A 10,756-nucleotide genomic window follows, 5' to 3' on the forward strand; every position below is an offset into this window, starting at 1 on the left:
GGGCTAATCACACTCAGTTCCTTCTCAACCAGCTGCCAGCCTGAGATGGAGCATCTCAGTATATCTGCTTCAGCTTAGGAGCAGAGAATCCTGTGGCACCTTATACACTAACAGACGTTTTGGAGCGTGAGCTTTCTGGGTAATACCCACTTCGCAGACGCAGTAGTGGAAACTTCCAGGGGTAGGTATATATATGCCTAGCAAGCAAGTGTAGAGATAACGAGGGTAGTTCAATCAGGGAGGATGGGCCCTGTTCTAGCAGTAGAGGTGGGAAACCAAGAGAGGAGAAACTGGTTCTGGAATTGGCAAGCCATTCACAGTCTTTGTTTAGTCCAGAGCTGATTGGTGTAAATTTGCGAATGAAGTGAAGCTCAGCAGTTTCTCTTTGAAGTCTGGTCCTGAAGGAGACTCTAGAAAAATTCCACCACGATTTCAACAACTTCCACCCCACCTCAGCCTCAGCCTGGATCAAATCTACACGGAGGTCCACTTTTCTAGACACCACGGTGCAATAAGTGTGGTCACATTAACACCACCCGTATATCGAAAACCTACCGACGCTATGCCTACCTTCATGCCTCCAGCTTCCATCCCGGGCACATCACACGATCCATTGTCACAGCCAAGCACTGAGGTACAACCGCATCTGCTCTAACCCCTCAGAAGAGACCAACCACCTTACAAAATCTTCACCAAGCATTTCAAAACTACAATCCCACACAAGGAATTAGGAAACAGATCAACAGAGCCAGACGTATTACCCAGAAAGCCTCTCACTACAAGACAACCCAAGAAAGAAACCACAGGACTCACTGGCCATCACATACAGCCCCCAGCTAAAACCCCTCCAACGCATCATCAGGGATCTACAAACCATCCTGGACAATGATCCCACCTTTCACAGGTCTTGGGTGCAGGCCAATCCTTGCCCACAGACAACTGCCAACCTGAACGTATTCTCACCAGCAACTGCACACTGTACCATAGTAATCCCTAGCTCAGGAACCAATCCATGCAACAAACCTCGATGCCAACTCTGCCACATATCTACACCAGCAACACCATCACAGGACCTAACCAGATCAGCCATACCATCACTGGTTTCATTCACTGCACATCCACCAATGTAATATACGCCATCATATGCCAGCAATGCCCTCTGCTATGTACATCAGCCAAACTGGACAGTCTCTACGGAAAAGGATAAATGGACACAATCAGATATTAGGAATGGCAATGTACAAAAACCTGTAGGAGAGCACTTCAACCTCCCTGCCACACTATAGCAGACCTTAAGGTGGCCATCCTGCAGCAAAAAAACTTCAGGACCAGACTTCAGAAAGAAACTGCTGAGCTCAGTTCATCTGTAAATTTGAGCACCATCAGCTCTGGACTAACAAAGACTGTGATGGCTTGCCAATTACAGAACCAGTTCTCCTCTCTTTTCACACCTAACTGCTAGAACAGGGCCCCATCCTCCCTAATTGAACTACCGCTCGTCTAATCTCTAGCGCTTGCTTGCTAGCATATATATACCTACCCCTGGAAGTTTCCACTACCTGCGTCTAACGAAGTGGGTATTCACCCACGAAAGCTCACGCTCCAAAACGTCTGTTAGTCTATAAGGTGCCACAGGATTCTCTGCTGCTTTTACAGATTCAGACTAACACGGCTACACCTTTGATGCTTCAGCTTTGCTTACCTTAGCCTCAAGTTTTAGATATAATTATAATTTTAGTTTAACTTACCTGATTTAGTTCTTTGATAATTTGCAAAGGATTCTGTTTAGTTTTTTTCCTTCCATCATCTCTTCTAATACCTCAGTTCTGAGGTGTTTGCTTCACAGGTCCATTTGGCCTACACATGCACTCTTATAACCTCATGACACATGCTGAGAGTATATAGGCTGCACAGGCGAACTGCCCTCAGTTTCTTCTCAAATTCCTTGGCCTGACATGGATCTCTAGTGTATCTGCCTTGTACTATTATCGTATTATTGTACAGTTTACTTAAGATTGTTTTAGTGTTAGTAGTTTAATGCTATTTCATTGTTAGTATACAGTTAGATAAGTACTGAGAGGATTGGCTTTGTTTTCCTCTCCCTCCCCTTTTCTGGTGAGCCTTAGGGCTTGTCTCCACTTACAGGAAATGGACGCATGGCAATCGATCCACTGGGTGTCAATTTCGCAGGTCAAGTCAAGATCATTCTACTGTTGACTCCAGTACTCCACCAGAGTGGGAAGCATAAGGTAAATTGACAGGAGAATTTCTCCCGTCGACCCAGCAAGGTCGAGACACCGCAAAAGGTTGACCTAAGCTATGTCGACTCCAGCTATTTTATGCACGTAGCTGGAGTTACTTAACTTAGGTCTACTAAGCCCCACAGTGTAGACCTGGCCATACTTTCCTGGCTGGATATGCCTGGCTCACCAGGCTTCATATGCTGCCTCTCTTGTCAGGAGGCTACCCATTAGCTATTTTAAGTGTGACCACTGCTTGGGACAGTTCCACATCTCAAATCCACAGCATAAAAGAACCAGGAGATTAAATTGAGGCTTATGATGATGGAGCACTTGCTTCAACCCGCCTCCAAGTCAGGTCAATTACTCCTCCAGACATCTTTATCTGGACAGATCGAGTGCCTCTTTGACCTCAGCACAGATCTCCCCTGAGAAGAGGAAGGCTTTGGAGGACTCAGAGAAAGCTCCACACAAGAGGAGCTTGATATCTTACCACAAGAAGCCAGCTCCCAAAAGACCTTTGTCTCCCACTAAGTCCACAGCATTGGAACCCTCGATCACTCAGCTCAATACCATAGAGGCAAAAGACTCCCTCCTCTGGTACTGGCAGGGCTGCAAAGTCCATGGCTCTACAGAGAAACATGGCTCCAACAGCCCCCCGCCCCCCGTAAAATTTGCAAGTCACAGGGAAGCCAAGAGCAAGCACTCCTCCATACCAGCACCATCTAATGCAGACTTACCATCAGTGCCTTCCCACTTGGTACCAGGCAAATCAAAGTCTAGACACATTCAGCTCCTGCATCGACACACTCCAAATTGAAAGTACTATTGACTTACCTACCCACTCGGTAACAAATTGGTATTCCGAGGACTCGTCAATGTTAGATGAGCCAGAGTCCTCTTTTCTTACCAAATGACTCTCGGTACCGAGACCCCAGTCTCTGGATTACCATTGCTTTCTGATACCACAGGACTCTCCATTCTTTTCCACTGGTGTCCTTCCATTGGAGGATATTAAGGAGGATGAAGGAGACTTTCAATCAGTGTCTTCCATATCAGTGCAGGGTTCCTCTTCCCATCCATACAGGAATTTGACAAAGATCCTTATCCATGAAATGGAGTTGGAGTCTACCATGAATATCACCCCTCTCCCATATGGTTTCTCTACTGTGGGCATACTGGGATCCCAGGGTTGTATATCTCAGGTTTCATCACACTGAGAGGCTAGGTTGCTCAGTCCCCACAGCCAAACCTCCAGCACGAGTGAAGCTGTGAAGAACAGAAAACTAGACAAATAAGAAGGCCACTCCTCGAACTCTTATTTCATCCTCATCTCCAGAAGAAGCAGTCATTCCTCCACCATCATCTATGACTGATGATTTTTGGCAGTTCCAATTCCTTGTGAAAAGGGTGGCTGATGCCCTTCAGATACCTCATGAGGAGGTCAAGAACTTGTAACACAAGCTGCTGGACATTTTACAATCAGCAACTCCCACTTGTAGTGTTCTACCCATTAATGAGGATCTCTTGGATCCAGCTTAGGCTGTGTCACAAACTCCTGCCACCATCCCACCAATTTGTAAATGAGCAGATAAGAAATATTATGCTCTGCCCAAAAACTCAGCATTTTTGTTTCCCACACCCTACCTATTTCCTTGCTAGTGGATACTCTAAATGAGCAGGATATACAGCATTACTCTGAGTCTACCCCTTAGGGCAAAGACCAAAAGAAGTTAGTCCTCTTTTGGTCAGAAGTCTTAGTCATCTGTGACCCTCCAGTTTCAGACTGCAAACTATCAGGCAATCATGGCCAAGTATACCTTCACAAACTATAATAAATGTGCAGCCTTTATTAAGCATCTTCCACAGGAGCATAGGGAATAATTTCAGGCCATCATGGTGGAGAGTCAGTTATTAGCCAAAACCTCTCTTCAAGCATCCTTGGATGTCTTGGACACTGCCACCAGATCCATCTCCACAATGGTTATTATGGCTCCAACTCTCAGGGTTCCTGAGAGAGGTTCAGAACACTGTTGAGAACCTCCCATTTGATGGTTGAACGCTCTTGTCCAAGACCACGGATGAGTCTCTGTACACACTAAAGGTGTTCAAGGCCATGATCTCTGGATATATAGACTACTATGAACAAAAGGAGATATAGTAGGTCTCAAAATGTTCAGAGATTGCATCCTGTCAGTTCTCTGGGTTTCATAGACTCACTGAACCTGCTAGGAAGAGACAAAATTTCCAGACAAAGAACTAACTACTTTCCTTCAGCAAGTACTCAGTGATCATCAAAACAACAATTTTGTTGGGTAGGTCAAGAGTTCGAATCTTTCCTCATTTCTAGTTCACAAACTTCAACCACTGGCCCACCATCCCGCTTCTGGTGACCACCTTTCCCATTTTCAATATGCTTGACAGCATATTACAACAGACAAGTAGGTCATAACATCAGGCTATGCCATCCACTTTACATCTCTCCTTCTCCCTCTTACCCTCCATCCCTCTTCAGGGACTTCTCTCATGAGACAATATTGAGACAAAAGGGCATTCACCTTTATTTAGGCATTATAGAGCCAGTCGCTGCTCCTCACAAGGACAATTGGCGGAGACTGATCTTAGATCTAAGACTCCTGAACAAATCTGTAAAGTCTCAGAAGTTCAGGATGGTGGTTCTGGCAGCTATAATTCCTTCTGCAGAGGCAGGGATTCATTTTCAGCCCTCAACCTACAGGACGCTTATATCCATATAGTGATACACACAGTGCATAGGAAATACCTACCTTTTACTATAGGCCAGGATCATTTTCAATACTGAGTACTTCCCTTTGGCCTCTCTTCAGTCCCAAGAGTGTTCTCAAGAGCCTAGCAGTAGTAGCTGCTTATCTTCATTTAGAAGTGATTTTAGTCTTCCCATATCTTGACGACTGATTACTCAAGGGCTGATCTTACAAAACAGTACTGACTTCCACCCAGATGGCCCTCTCTCTCTCCCAGGAATTGAATCTCTAGCTAAACAAAAAACAAACAATAAAAATCCACATTAGCCCTTGTACAGAGAATACAATTCATAGGGGCATACTTGGATTCACTGATAGCCCACAGCAAGATTCATAACTTCGTCAACTCTGGTTGGGGACAGTTCAAGGAAGTCCCCAAACTACAATAAGGAACTGTTCACATCCCCTGAGTCATATGGCAGCTTGCATCTTTGTGACTGAGCATACAATACTACACCTCTGCTGCTTTCAGAGCTGACTCAGAAGGATATCCACTGGCTAGAGACAACTTAGACCAGGGGTCGGCAACCTTTCAGAAGTGCTGTGCCAAGTCTTCATTTATTCATTCTAATTTAAGGTTTCACTTGCCAGTAATACATTTTAACTTTTTTAGAAGGTCTCTTTCTATAAGGCTATAATATATAGCTAAACTATTGTTGTATGTAAAGTAAATAAGGTTTTTAAAATGTTTAAGAAGCTTCATTTAAAATTAAATTAAAATGCAGAACCCCCCAGACCGGCGGCCAGGACCTGGGCAGTGTGAGTGCCACTGAAAATCAGCTTGTGTGCCAACTTCAGCACGCGTGCCATAGGTTGCCTACCCCTGACTTAGACAAAGTGGTCATGGTTCCTATAGCTGATGAACTCTCATTGGGGGAAATCATTCAGGATCATGACGGACAATGTGACTTGCATATTCTATATCAATGAACAGGGAGGAGCAAGATCCTCCTCCCTGTGCACCAAAGGTATAAAATTGTGGAACTGGTATATAGCCTATCAGATGCAAATCTCAGCTTCTTACCTTCCTGGAGTCCAGAATGTCACAACCAACATGCTCAGCAGGCGCTTCTTCCAGGACTCCGAATGGGAGTTTGACTCTCAAATTCTTTACAGGATATTCCAAAGATGGGGACTTCCAGAGGTGGACCTACTCATTCAGCAACAAAAAGTGTCCCTTATTCTACTCAAGAAGAGGTCTAGGTCACCACTGTTTCAGAGATATCTTTTTCATTTCTTGTATGAAAGGTCTGTTCTACTCCAGCATCTCTAATACTAGGAATGATGAACCAGATCAGACAGGTCAAAACCAGGTTTATCCTTACAGTACAGATATGGCCAAGGCAAGCTTGGTATCCTTACCTGTTTCACCTGTGTGTCCAACAAGTGTTGAAGCTTCGGATCATCCCTCCATCTCCTCTTCCAGGGTGCAGGGGATATGCACCACCCCAAACTAGGGTCCTCCACCTTGGAGCATAGCTCCTAGACGGTTCATGGGATTAGAAACCACCTGCTTGACAGAAATACAAGTATTATTAAACCAGTAGAAGGGAATCAATTCAAATACCTACCTATAGAAATGAAAAAGATTCAACCATTGAGGGCACCACAACTGTGAGATTTTAAAAAATAGCTGCAATTAACTGCAGTTTTAATCTCGCTGTTAAACAATAGTAGAATACCAATTTAAATTTATTATAAATATTTTTGGATTTTTTCTACATTTTCAAATATATTGATTTCAATTACAACACAAACTGCAAAGTGTACTGTGCTCACTTTATTATTTTTATTTCAAATATTTGCACTGTAAAAAGGGTAAACAAAAGAAATAGTATTTTTCTATTCACCTCATACAAGTACTGTGCAATCTCTCTATCATGAAAGTGCAATTTACAACTGTAGAATTTTTTTTTTTACACAACTGCACTCAACACCAAAACAATGTAGCATGAAGGGGTAAACAATGTTTGGTATAGCTGGCATGTAAATACTCTGCAGTGCCATCCGAACACCTGTTCTCACTTTCAGGTGACACTGTAAATAAGCAGGGAGCATTATTTCCCGCAAATGTAAACAGACTGCAATTAATTGTGGCTATTTGTTTTAATCTAGTTAATTTATTTTGTGTTAATCGCATGCATTAACTGCAATTAATTGACAGCCCTACTCTTTTCATACCTTAGATGCTGGGCAAGTATCGGCCTTCTATATATCCCTGTTGCCAAAAAAGATCTCCCTTCTTTCCCACCATTGCTTTTACCACACTGCCTGTTTCTCTATCTTACTTGGGCTTTCCCAGTATAAATTACAGGGCCCTTTAGCTCAAAGTCACTAGCTTTTCATAGATTCTAAGACTGGAAAGGACCATTGTGATCATTCAGTCTGATCTCCTGTATAACACAGGCCAGAGAACATAAGAATGGCCATACTGGTCAGACCAAAAGTCCATCTAGTCCAATATCTTGACTTCTGACAGTGGCCAATGCCAAGTGCACCAGAGGGAAGGAACAGAACAGGGAATCATCAAGTGATCCATCCCTTGTTGCCCATTCCCAGCTTCTGGCAAACAGAGGCTAGGGACACCATCCCTGCCCATCCTGGCTAATAGCCATTGATGGACCTGTCTTCCATGAATTTATCTAGTTCTTTTTTGAACCCTATTATAGTCTTCACAACATCCTCTGGCAAAGTGTTTCACAGGTTGACTGTGTGTTGTGTGAAGAAATACTTCCTTCTGATTGTTTTAAACCTACTGCCTATTAATTTCATTTGGTGACCCCCCCCCACCTAGATCTCATGTTATGAGAAAGAGTAAATAACACTTCATTTAGTTTCTCCACACCAGTCATGATTTTATAGACCTCTATTATATCGTCCACTGAGTCATCTCTTTTCCAAGCTGAAAAGTCCCAATCTTATTAATCTCTCCTCATATGGAAGCTGATCCATATCCCTAATCATTTTTGTTGCCCTTTTCTGAACCTATTTCAATTCCAGTATATCTTTTTTGAGGTGGAGTGACCACATCTGCACACAGTATTCAAGGTGTTGGCATATCATTAATTTATATGGCAGCAATATGATATTTTCTGTCTTATTATCTATAACTTTCTTAATGATTCCCAACATTGTTTGCTTTTTTGACTGCCGCTGTACACTGAGTGGATGTTTTCAGAGAACTATCCACAATGACTCCAAGATCTTTCTTGAGTCGTAATAGCTCATTTAGATCCCATCATTTTATATGTATTGTGGCAAATTGCCAGTACTGTTATGCCGGGTCTCGCACCTTCTCTTCTTTGGGGAAGGTTCAGGGCACCATTGCTTGCCTCTGAATCAGTATTTTAATTACTCCACTATTGTCCTTGAGGAGGGGAGTGGAGAGGGAGAGACCTGGGCCCACCCTCTTCTCCAGGTCCCAACCCAGGGCCCTGAGGTTTGTGGTGAACCACTTGAACTAGCAGTTTCTTCCCCTGGGCTGCTTCCCTCTCCTGCCCTTCAGCTTGTGAAGGGGCTTCTTGCCCTCCTTCTCCATAAGCCAGGGCCCCTTACCTAGGGTTTCTTTTGGATTTCTCAGCCCACCGCAGCACTCCTCCAAACTTTCCTTTCTCTCTCTTCAAAACTGTTCTCTTCTCCAACTCCTTCAAACTGCTCTCTGCTCCAACCAAACCTTCCTGCTCCAACTCCCACACTGTCTGACTGAAGCAGGGGGTTTTTATCACATGACTGACTGCTGGTGCTCTAATTGGCTTCAGGTGCTCTAACTGGCTTCAGGTGCTCTAATTGGCTTCAGGTGCTCTAGTTAATTTATAGCAAACCTTCCTCCCCTTGCAGGGAATAAGGCTTCCTGCTAACACTCTCCTGCTGCCCTCTGGCCATGCAGTATCACAGTATAGTATATAGAACTTCTTCAAAATAATCCCTAGAGCAGATCTTATAGAAAGCCATCCAATCTTGATTTTAAAATGATCAGTGATGGAGAATCCACCATGACCCTTGATAAATTGTTCCAGTAGTTAATTACTCCCACTGTTAAAAATATATACTTTATTTCCATTCTAAATTTGTCTAGCTTCAACTTCCATGTTATACTTTTCCCTAGTAGAGTGAAGAGGCCATTATTAAATATTTGTTCTCCATGTAGGTACTCATAGACTGCAATCAAATCACCCTTTGACCTTGTCTTTGCTATTGGCAGCCTGGACTTGTTCCCAGAATTAAACATGGGCTAGTTCAGGTGGGCATTGGTGCGGACTCTCCTTGTGTTGCAGAGCAGTTGCACAGAAAGGAATCTTAGATGGGTTTGGCTATACCCCTGCCCTGTGGACCAGGTCCTCTGGTTAACCTCCAGCTAACTGATGGATGCTTAATCCATACAATCCACTTACCAATCATCCAGGTGCAGTCGTTTTAGCCAGCTCCCATGAAGTCCCTTGGACCAGGCCTACTATATTTTACCCTTTAAATGGAGAGTGGAATACATAGTATTTATAACAATAATTCACAATATCCATTTCATTAATATGTTTGCCAAAACAATAAAATAAACATGAAAAGTGTCTTGAGTTGCTATCAGGATAGGACTATACCTGTTCATAGTTTCCATAAATTATAATGTATAGAAACAAGTCTGAAGGAGAGGAAAGCTCATCTCATAGATTTGTCTAATTGGATTAGACCATGCATTCAAACCTATTACGACCTTGCATTGCCTCAGTGCCTGCGGTCCTCATGGTACAGCCTCCCAGATTAAAAGCAACTTCCACATCTTGCCAGTGGAATGTCTATAATATAGAGATGTCCTGCAGCTCATTTTAACCATTTACAAAGGATCACTCCCTTGACTTAGCCAGGTGTAATCAGGAAAACAGACCTGCAATCTTTATTTAGTTAGGGGGGTTTCAGATCCATATCCATGGAGGTTAATTTTTCCAAGGAAAACTAATTTTTCAGTCAGACTGTCTGTATAGAGCCACATGCCCCACTTGCCTCTTGGGCAGAAACATCAAACACGAAGTAACCCTATATATGCAGACAACCTAGTCACTCTCACATTCAATTTAATTTCACCTTTAACAACATTTTTCAGTAATCTTTCAGGATACAAGTTGAATGTTAATAAATTAGAAGTATTTTGGCCTAGTTCAGACCATTAAAGTGACTCTCAACAAATGACAGAAAACTTTCAGAAGGATTTCTTTCCCAAAAATGAGTGTATTACCATTAAGAAAACAAAAACATCAAACAGACACTTTTTAAAATATATGAAAAGTTGAAAAATCACTCAAAATTCCACCAGGCCCTCTTGCAACCCAAAATACGAGGGGAGTTTACAATTCCTAATCTACTGTTTTATTTCTGAGCCTCTTAGCTGCAATACCCAGGATTATGGGTAATGGAAAAAACAACCCATCAGTCACAAATAAAATACAGTCAATTTGACTGTATCAGACTAATTAATATTATTCTCTGGTCTTGAACAAACCAACGCTACTACTTAGAGTGATTGTACATGTGCATTCACCAGAAAATTTTCCTTTGGTAGTATTTGTTGGGGCAACTTCAGTGCCCTCCGCTGCTGCATGCCACTAACACCAGTATTTTAACTAGCGCTCTGTGATAAAGCCTCTGTCCCAAATCTGGACCTTAGCGTCCAAAATCTGGGGGCTTAGCATGAAACTCCCCCAAGCTTATTACCAGCTTGGATCTTATCTCACTGCCACCATCCAA

The sequence above is a fragment of the Chelonoidis abingdonii genome, chromosome 19 (assembly GCF_003597395.2).
Source record: "Chelonoidis abingdonii isolate Lonesome George chromosome 19, CheloAbing_2.0, whole genome shotgun sequence".
Taxonomy (NCBI): Eukaryota; Metazoa; Chordata; order Testudines; family Testudinidae; genus Chelonoidis; species Chelonoidis abingdonii.